An 11,384-nucleotide genomic window follows, 5' to 3' on the forward strand; every position below is an offset into this window, starting at 1 on the left:
ACAATTCACCCCTATAGAGCAGAAAGTTGTCATGGATAGAGAGATGGCATAAGAGTAGAAATAGAAAGAAAGAGAAAGGTAAAAGAGATTTTTTGAAGTTTAGTGAGAGAGAAGATTATCTATTTGATATACCATTTTTATTGGGGTAAGAGGAGTTTTACATGAGAGATAAGGATTGTCACGCGTTAACATTTTATTGGTGATTGTTCCACTTATGTCATTGAAAATGTAATATTATAAATTGGTGATGTGATAACATAAATTAATTTGATGAGTAATGGTTGTCTTGTCATATTTGAAGTATTTTAAATGTTGAGTGTCAACTGGTTTCGTTTTTGCAAAGGTGACTAATGGTGAACTTGTACTTGATGGGACGATGTTGAAGGGTGATATGCGAAGGTGGTACAACAAGTGTTGAAACTATATATTATCAATAATAAATAACAATTGATATTATAAATCAAAACGCCATAAAAAATGATCATCTGCCTTTCTTTTTTTAAAATTATTTTATATATTTCACTATATCCTTATAAGATAATTGTCAACCTTCTAATCTTATTTGTCAAATCTAAAAATTACATGACAATATACCAAATATTTTTTCTTTTTATAATTATAATCACATTAAAAATATTGGGATAAAGCAATATTTACTTTTTGAATTTCATATATATATTTTTAATTTAGTCAAATTTTTTCTTCACAACAACCCTGAAATTTATTAACTTTTTTAATTTTAGTTCATGTGAAGATAAATTCTTATATTATGCTATATTATCACCTAAAAGTATTTTTTTTTTAAATTGTCAAAATTAACAACTATACGTTATTTTATCCAATATTCTTGTACAATTTTTTTTTTCTTTTAGTCGGAAAGCAGCCGCTGCAGTTGAACTTTAAATTACTCTACAAATTTCAATCGAATAGATACTTTAGGTAAAAGTGCTAATTGCATCATTTGATCTAACGGCATAATTTGGTATTTTTGTTCGATAAAGACATTATTATTATTATTATTATTATTCATAAAGATCACTTTTTAAGTATGACATGTCTATTTTAATTATGAATGAGAAAATAATCAATCAAATAAATCGGTTGGAATCAAAATATTTGAACAATTTATATAGTTATGAAAATTAAATTAAATTCTATTTTTAATATAATTTTAATTTTAATTTTTTATAATATAAAAATAAATATTTTTATATTTAAAATAATAAAAATAAATTTAAAAGTTATCAAAATTTTATTATTTTTAAAATCATTTATGAAAAAGATCTTAAAATTTTATCAAATAATATTTATAACCTACAAAATAAAGCTTATTTTATTAAAATAAATCTAAAAAAAAACTAAATTATGAACGATTTAAAAAATCTAAAAGATAAGTTATTTAATTATTTATAAATACTACAGGCATTAAATCCAAAAAGTATTTGAAAGAAGGAAAGGGGACAGGGAAGCAAATTACTAATTATAGAATTTATGTGAGACACATAATTCTCAAAACAAGCAATTGAAAATCTCGATTAAATTCCATTTGCACAATGTCCAACGTTATCAACCCATCACAATCGTAAAATAAATATTATTATATTTGTAAATAAGAATTCAAAAGCTTTCATCTTGATTTCATTTTATTATACAAATTGTAAAATGCATAAAAGTATATATTTTTAATTTAAATAATGTTTAAATAAAAAATCATAAAATTTAATAAAAAAAACCACGACAATTATATATGCTTTATTATATAATTCTATATTATTTGTAAAATCCAAATTGCCAAACAATGTTTTGTTGGAATTCACAAAAGTTGGTTTCTATAGTATTCCTAGTAGACGTAGTAGTCAGCTCTCGAAGTGTCTTTTGAGATAACGAAATATAATGTGGAAAAAAAAAACAAACATGTGGGCCAAGTATTGAATTTTTAATTTTAATTTTAATGATTAAATTTAATAACTTTAAATTTAAAATGTTAATGTTGTTGCCCACTTTTGTCTTAACTAGTATGATTGTTCATCCATATGTCGCATTGGGTTTATTGATAAAGAATATCAATAAGGAATGAGATACGAAGGAGGATATAATGGTGTTGAGGAAGGCTAATTCAATTTAATTAAACGAAGAGCCGGAGGAAGTAAGTAAGGAGGTTGAGTACACAAAGGAGAAGGGCTAAGGACAGTACAGTGGCTAGAATGCTTAAGGGTCAATCCTTTCTTCATCGAGTCGGGGTATATATAGTGGAAGTTTCGTGCTCGAAGATGACATCATTGCAGAGCGCATAGGAAGGATGTATATGATGAGACTCATTCTTCCATTCCTTTTGGTTGACAGTATGTGGTTGTTGCACTTAGGTGGCATTTAGTGGCCTAAAGGTCATGTTCTGTAACGCCCCCACGCCCGAAACCGTCGCCGGAGTCGAGCTTGAGCAGTTACCGAACATAATTTATCAAATTAAGAACTTCAAATCTTTTGTTTCTACATTCACAGCTTTCTAGCTACTCGCGTCACAGTTACAAGAAAAATCATATCTCGAGTTATGAAACTCGAAATCAAGATCCGTAAATTTTCCCTAAATCTAGACTCATATATCTATTTACTAATTTTTTCTAGAATTTTTTGTTGGGCCAATTAGTACATTTTATTAGTTAAAGTCTCCCCTGTTTCAGGGTTCGACTGCTCTGACATCTGTGTATTACGAATCAGATATCTCTCTATACAGAATTTCAATGACTATGAGGTTTGTTTCTCTTAAAACTAGACTCGATAAGGAATCTGTAAATATAAAGAATGACTTCTAATTATTTTTTTACAATTTATTATGAATTTTTAAAGTCAGAATAGAGGATCCAGAAATCACTCTGGCCCTGTTTCACAAGGTTTCAAATATCTCATAAAGTATAATTTATATGCCTATTTTTTTTTATCCATATGAAAATATACTCATTAAGCTTCAATTTCATAACTTGCACATCATTTAATTCCATTTATACTATTTTTAGTGATTTTTAAAATTCATGTCATTGCTGCAGCAATATTCTGTTTTAAGGCAAATTTCATCTTTTCATAAGTTGTTATGAACTAGATAACCTATTAAACTTCCATGATATCAAACATGATCTAAATTTAACCATCACCATGACTTATCAATATCAAACATTTTCTCAACCAATCATGGCCAATCATAAAATTATTTACACAAAATAAATATATTGCTATACATGCCATACTTAAGTTTTACAAGCCATTTACCCAGATGAAAGTCTTTTGGATAGTGTGATCGAACCTTCGACCCGTCCCGATTCCCGAGCTGGCTTGTTCAAAACTGCAGTAAATAAAGAGGAGGGAGTAAGCATAAATGCTTAGTAAGTTCATATGTAAATAACAAGTAACATAACAATACAAATATACCAAACAACTTTAGCATGGTATCACCAAAACATATATCATATTTCTAAACATCATTCATCATCTTACTACCTTATCGTTGTTGTATCTATTATCAACCCGAGGGTTAAGAACATACTTGTCCAAAGTGTCCATTTCACAACACTTACCAAAACGTCGCTTGCATCTTAAGTGTTCTTTCATTTGAGTAGAATTTTACCCATTGAACACATGGAATACAACTCGGATACACGGATAATTTGCACATAAGTGCCTCATATGTAATCAAGAAATCATGTAACCCGCCCCTAAGTGAACTCGGACTCAACTAAACGAGTTTGGATGCTCAACCATCCTAGTGACATGTCACTTGTATCCTAATCTATTCCTAAGGTTCAAACGGGCTTTTTTCCTCGATCTCACATTGCCGTCTTCCATGGAATATCGGAACCGATACTCGGTAGCAATTCATATTTATCAACCATCTGATTCAGAAGAGAAGAACTTGCATCAGTATCTCAATTTCAATTCAAACATGGGTTTGATTCACACTCCATGTTCTGAGAAATATTTACCATCCGAAAAGCGGAAAAAACGGAGTCTTTGTCTAAAGAAATGCGTTGAGTAGTAAACATAATTTGCATATTACTCAACATTAACCACAAAGCATAATATTTCACGATAAAAAAATCAGCATATCATATAATTAACATCAATAACTTAAAAATAACAATTATGCTACATTATTTACACATGAACTTACCTCGTATGCGAAAATGGCTACTTTTACCATTTCGTCCACAACTTGGTATTTTTCCATTTTAGCCCGAATTTCAGTTTTCCTTGCTCTATCATTTAAAATATAGTCTAATTAGGACTCACATTATTCAAATTGACCCAAAATCATATTTTGGCAAAATTACAGTTTTGCCCCTAAACTTTTGCATATTTACACTTTTTCCCTAAAGCTCGTAAATTAAACTTCAACCTATTTTCTTATGTTTTATGACATGCTGATCATTTTTCCCTTCTATGGCAACATCAAATTCTCACTTTAACATGTACTTATGGCTATTAGGTATTTTTACCGATTAAGCCCTTTTGCTAGTTTTCGCTTAAAATCGAGTAGCACAAGTTGTCTAACATAATTTTAAACCTCATGTTCTATCATAAAACACCAAAATACACAAATTTCACCTATGGGTATTTTTCCAAATATAAACCCTAGGTTAAATTATTGCTAGCATAAGCTTAATCGAGCTACCGGGACTCTAAAAACGTAAAAATCATTAAAAATGAGTCTAGAACGGACTTACAATCGAGCTTAGAAGCTTGAAAAACCCTAGACATGGTTTCTCCTTGCTATATTCGGCCATGGGGTTGAAGATGAGCAAAATTGGCTTTTAATTTTGTATTTTAATTCATTTTACCCCTAAATGACCAAAATGCCCTTACTACTAAACTTTCCAAAAATTCCATCCATGTCCAATTTTTGTCCATAGACTTATAAATTGGTAAAATTGCTATTTAAGACCTCCTAATTAATATTTCAAAACAATTTCATACTAGAAACTTCTAGAATGCAAGTTTTACAAATTATTCGATTTAGTCCCTAATTTCAATTTAAGCACTTTATGCATAAAATTTCTTCACGAAATTTCACACAATCATGCGATCATATCATAGACCTTAAAATAATCATAAAATAATTATTTCTATCTCGGATTTTGTGGTCATGAAACCGCTATTCCGACTAGGCCCAAAATCAGGATATTACATGTTCTCTACTGACGAGCGGGTGCCTTGAGGAATGGGTGACTTGTTCATGGAAGGGGATAAACAAGACCATTTCGAAGAGAGTGTATGGTTCATTTGTAGGCATGAGCAATTAGGATCCTTCTGGAGAAACCGAGATGTCAGGTAGAAGTAAACCTTTTGAGACATTGGTGATTTGGTGACCTCCCAGACGATAGAGAGAGAAGGGTCGTTCACGGGTGTCTTTTCGATCACTTCTCATGTTGCCACATGTCCTAAGGTTGAGGGGTATAACCATGGTAGTCAATTTCATTCTAATACCACCAATTTCTGCCAGAATGCTCTAGTAATAAACTGAGACAACAAACTTTAGCTTCGTTCTAATGCAAATTCAGTCAATACTGGCTGTGCCAATGCATACTTATCATAATATGGTGTATTGGTCAGTACAAAAATATATTTTTTAAATTTTAATTTATTTTTTAATTATTCTTTTACCAAAAATATATTTTAAAATTAATTTTTTATTATTTATTTTAGATTTGTTGAATTATGAATTGTTACAAGGTTTAAATTGTAAATGGATTGTTATTTGAAATGTAAGAAGTGTGCATATGGCTATAGGGATTGTAATGAATTGTAAATGGTAAAAAATGCCATTGTGAATGCATTAAAAGATATGATACGATTGGCATGCCAATATGGTTATTTGCGCGCTGTATAAGATATATGTGATAGTACGGAGATATTATTAATTATATAGGAATCCAACATTTGTTGCGGATTATCGAGTTATACTAGTGCGGTGGAGGGAGGTATTAATATTAATTATATGATGCCTATGGGCTTTGCACTTCGGTGCCCTAGTGCGTTGTAGTTTGAGATCTTACGAACAAATATGGTATGGTGTAGTTATACGTATATTCGAATCTATTTATTATAGTTTACCGGGCTACTTGATTAATAGAAAAGAGAAATGATAGTGAAATGATACGAGTCTCATGCTCAAATGGTTATATGATGAATAAACGATACAAATGGTATTTTATTGTGGAATTTATGTGTATGGTAATATATTGAATAGTATATTACATGTTACAATGCCATATCACTCTATATTATGTTGAACTCGCTCTAATACTGTAAAATGTTATGTCAGACTAAATTGTATCAAGTTATTAGAGTGATATGTTTACAAAATGAGCAAAGTTGAATAGCATGACATAAAATGGCATGGTTGTGCTTGTATATGAATTGAGTACTAACTTACTGGTGATTTCGTGAAGTTGTATATGCGTGCAAAAGGATGCCAAAATGTCATGTTTTGTACAATTGTGTTTCAATTAATTAAACTAGCTGAAATGTCAAGGTATGTTAAGTTATTTTTATATGGAATGACTAAGCATTTGATTTGCAGAACTTGTCAGTCGAATTAACTCGAAGACCACACTATCCAACCTTAGATTCAGTAGTATTTGAACGTTTTATGGCTAGTTATGTGGCGTTTACATAGGGTTAATAAATGTGTTTGTTTTGGATATGGTTTTAATTTGAAGTTTGATGAATTCTGGATTTTGGTTGATAGTGGTTATATAAACACGTGAATATGATAGTAGATATATTTGATGCATGGTGTGGGGATCAACTCAATTAAGCAACGAACAAGTAAAAAATAGCGGAAGAAATTAAGAAATTGAACACACAAATTTAACATGGAAAAACCCCTCTAAAGAGGATAAAAAATCATGGGTAAAAGATAATTTTACTATAATGGCAAAAGAATGAATAGTACAAAAGATGAAGATAAAAACTAAACTCTGAAGCCCAAAAACAAAGAACCCTCAAAACGTAAACATAAAATTATCTGAAAGTGTTATGAGTTCTAATCTTTTAATGGTTGTATTTTCTAAGGTTGTAAAACAATCTATTTATAGGCTAAATTCGTAGGTCAAATAATAATAAAATAATCTAAACTAATCAGAGTTCAACTGAAATAAACAAACAGAGTTTAACTGGGAGATTATCTCTCAAATTTGACTAAAATATGAAGTATACTCAACAAATCTCCTCCTTGACTCATATTTCTACAACGTCATCTTTGCCAAAACTTGCCACAGGATTATTTTGAACTATGCAGGGAATTAACTGAGTCGAATCTGTGTTTAGAAGCTAGAAGACTTCTAACCTTTGACTTGTGCACTGCCAAATCAAAATTAACCCGACACTAATTTTCACGAACATGGTGCCCTAACTTTTCAAAACCTACATCTAAAAGAGAACTTCTCTTTGAAGAAATAGTCATACATTTTCCCTTTTATGACCAAGTTACCTTCACTCCAAATGAATTGACTTTGATTCCGTAACGGACGAGGGACGTCCGGTTTTACCGGTTACTGTAGAACCTTTCAGAATATAAAGATTGACGATCATTTTACCTTTTAACAAAACAAGAGCCCAACGAGACACCTTAATGCCACTAGATTTGATGTTGATTCTGCAACATTTAGAATCTAAAATACTTAAGGAGATGGGATTCTTTCGTAAATCAAGTACATATCTGACATCTGATAGTATCCTAATCATCTCATTATGCATCCTAATTTTAACAGTACCAATACTGATTACCTTACTGTATAAATTGTTTCTCATGCCCACAACTCTACCTTCAAATGAACTGTATCTGGAAAACCATTTTCTGTTAGGACACATGTGGAAAGAACATCCCGAATCTAGGATCCACTCAGACGTAAGCTCAAAGTTTTTGTTCGTTGACACTAATAAGAAATCATCATCGCTTTTATCGGCCAAATTAGCACTAGCTACATCTTCCTTGTTACTCTAAGCAATCATTTTATTTCACAGTTCATAACAATCTGCTTTGACGTTGTAACGCCCTAAAAATCCCGAAATCCCGAACTTTCTTTGTTTTCGATTTTTGATAAAAATTGTGTTCTATGTTCCTAGCCATGTGATAATTATAGTAGGTTTTAATTAAAGTTTGAGTTCGAACTTAGGAATAAATGAAATTATAGTTTAGATAATAAAACAATCAGGGTTGGCAAGTAGTTGGGCTTTTAAATAAAGTTAGGGGAGAATAGTATCAAAAAGCCTTGTAGAAGAGTGGCTAAGTGACGCTACTTAGAGTGTAGGGAAGTGGCATTAATACCTAGCAAGGAGGTCCAAGGTTCAAATCCTAGCTTAGTGTTTTTAAAAGTTTAATTTTGGCCTTCTAGAAGGATAAAAGTGGCGTGAAAGTGGACTCCAAGGGAAGTGTTTTGGAGAGAAAATTAAGGAAAAGATCAAGGGGTTATCAGGGAGAAAAACGAGGAGATGAGAATGGAGAAGTGATGGAGCCAAATGGAGAATTAGGCATGGGAAAATTAGGCTATAAGGCTTATAAATAGGTGCCGAATGCTAGGGTATGAAGCTAATGCCGAATTGCCTTCACCTTGTTACCAGAAACTCTTTTCTCTAAAAGCTGAAAACCTTCTGCCCTTCTTTTCTTTTTCTTTTTCCTTGTGTCGAATTCTATTCTTCCTCTACCTTATTGTTGGCTTTTCTTTCTTTTTCCTTGGAGCTAGGGGTGTTCATTCGGTTAACCGACCGGTTAACCGACCCGAAATTACTATAACCGAATTAACCGACCTTCCAAAAATTTTAACCGTTAACCGAACCGATTTTTTTTTAAAAAAATTTAACCGAACCGAAATTTTTTCGGTTAATAAGGTCGGTTAACCGAATTAACCGAAAATTATGTATTTTTTATTTTTGGTTAAAAATTACCCGAATTACCCGAATTACCCGAATTACCCGAATTACCCGAATTAACCGAATTAACCGAATTAACCGAATTACCGAAAAATACCCGAATTTTTTTTATTTTTTATTTTTAAAATTTAAAAAATTTATAAATTATTAAAGTAAATTGGGTTTTAGACTTTAGTAAATTGGGTTGTCTTTTAGTTTTAGTTTTATTGGATTGGGTAATTGGGTAAACTTTAGTTTTAGTTTTATTGGGTTGGGTAATTGAGTTTGGGTTGGGTTGGATAATTTTATTTATTAATTTTTTCGGTTAACCGAAAATTTTCGGTTAACCGACCGGTTTCGAACCGAATTAACCGTTAACCGAAAAATCATAAAAAAATTAACCGACCCCCGACCGAAAAAATTCGGTTAACCGACCGATTAACCGAATTTGGTCGGTTAACCGAATTTTTTCGGTTTTACCCGAATTATGCACACCCCTACTTGGAGCCGAATAACCCTCTTTTGCCATACAAAATCGTAAAAGGCCGAACCTCTTTGGCCGAATACCATTGGTGCAATCACTACTCCTTCTACTTCAGTCAAATCTAGTGTAAGTATTGTTCTTCCAATCGGTTTCTTTGCTAAGTATCGAATATTGTCCCTCACTCTTCCTAAACAACTGTGGTAGGAAATTAGTATCAAATCTCGGATCTTAGTTCATTACCGAATTACTCCTTAGGTGTTGCGGTTTTGGTAAGTATTCCTCATCCATTGGCTAAGGTTGGCCGAATAGCCATAGTAAGGTAATGGAGCTTGTGTTAGATATGAGTCACCAATTATTCTAGTTTTAACAGTTACGATTGGTGCAGATCTAGGAGTTGATCGTGGTTAGTGAAGGGGCTATTATATTTATCACGCAAGGTAAAGTTAAGGTGAGATTCCGGTTTTTGGTAAAGTATTCGATAAGTATGTAAGATTAATCTTTGAGTGATATCGATTGTAGGTTTGGGCTAAGGAGATCGCATCACACTTGCTTACCAGGTGTGTACATACACTGCACACACACAATGAAACGGCAAAAGCTGAAATGCCGAAATATCGAAAAGCCGAAAGTTGGGCTACGGTAGTCACACGAGTGCGCGAACACTCGTAGAGAGGAAACCGATAGGTTGTCTGAGGCTCACAGGCAATTCCGTGGACTTGGGTTGAGAACTGGCCAAATAGGCCGGAATGGGAAAAATGGGCTTGATGGGCTGTCAGGCCCATAATAGGCAAAGATTGATAAATGATGCTATGTGTTAGAAAATTTGTATGTGAGCATGAGTATAATATGATTTGGGCCTAATGGGCTATATGAATGTGAATTGGGCCTAGTGGGCCATATGCATGTATGTAGGGGTATTGGGCCTAATATGTGATGTCTACATAAAACTTAATTAACTTAATTGAGACCGTGGACAAGTCATAGGGTTAAGGTGTAGGATTGGATCTAGGGGGAGCTTGGTACTTAAGTGGACTTAATGACCCACCTCTTCTTCTTTGGAATCTTACCTGGTGCATAGATTCGTTCACCTTAGCTCATGGGGTTTGTTCATGGGCCAAGGTAAGTGAAAACCGTAATTAAGGGAAAATTATCGAAATACCCCTAAGGGCGAAAATGACCAAAATACCCATAGGTGTTGAATGTAAGTTTTGTGGATATGACATGCATACATATGATGTTCTACTTAGGTTGCATATGGGGTGGGAATTATGGTACGGAGGAAGTATATGAGGATCGCATGGTTGCCTGAAAATTACGGATCCACCTACGGCTTTTAAAGCCCAATATGTAAATAAAGGTAGTTCCGCAACCAGACTACCATTAGTGTGAGGGCTGGGTGAGTCGATATTTATGTCCTCACATGGTGTGACGGGGGACGGAGCTGGTGTGTAGCGGATGGATAATTTGGATAGGATTGCATTACATATTTGGTGATTTCTCTTTGAATGCTTGTTTTTCATCAAGGGTTGTACACACTGAGTTTGCGAAAACCCACCCCCTCTTTTATTTTAATTTCAGGTGATGCTCAGTAGAAGGTTCGATGTTTGGAGGGACTCTGGGTGGCCGGCTAGCAAGATAATTTGGACTTGGTTTATTTTTAAGTATTTAAGTTGTTATTTCTTTTGGAGTGTGTTCAGATCAGATTGTAATAAGGTTTTCATTATGTGTTTATAACTTGAATTATTATTATTTTCATTGCAATTACGAGAAGTTGAACATGGATTTCTTAATTATAGTATGTTTTCTACGTTTCCGCAACTAAGTTTTTTTAAAAAAAACAAATGCTTTAAACAAGGCTTTCGTAACTGAAAGGTTTTTTTTAGTTAACTAGGGTTTCTTTTATTTTAAGAAGGGTTTTCAATGAAAACACGGTTTTCGCTAAAACACTTCAATGTGACACACCAGATTCGGCCATAGCGTATGGGCTGGGTTTGGGGTATTA

The sequence above is a fragment of the Gossypium hirsutum genome, chromosome A03, assembly GCF_007990345.1.
Source record: "Gossypium hirsutum isolate 1008001.06 chromosome A03, Gossypium_hirsutum_v2.1, whole genome shotgun sequence".
NCBI classification, from domain to species: Eukaryota; Viridiplantae; Streptophyta; class Magnoliopsida; order Malvales; family Malvaceae; genus Gossypium; species Gossypium hirsutum.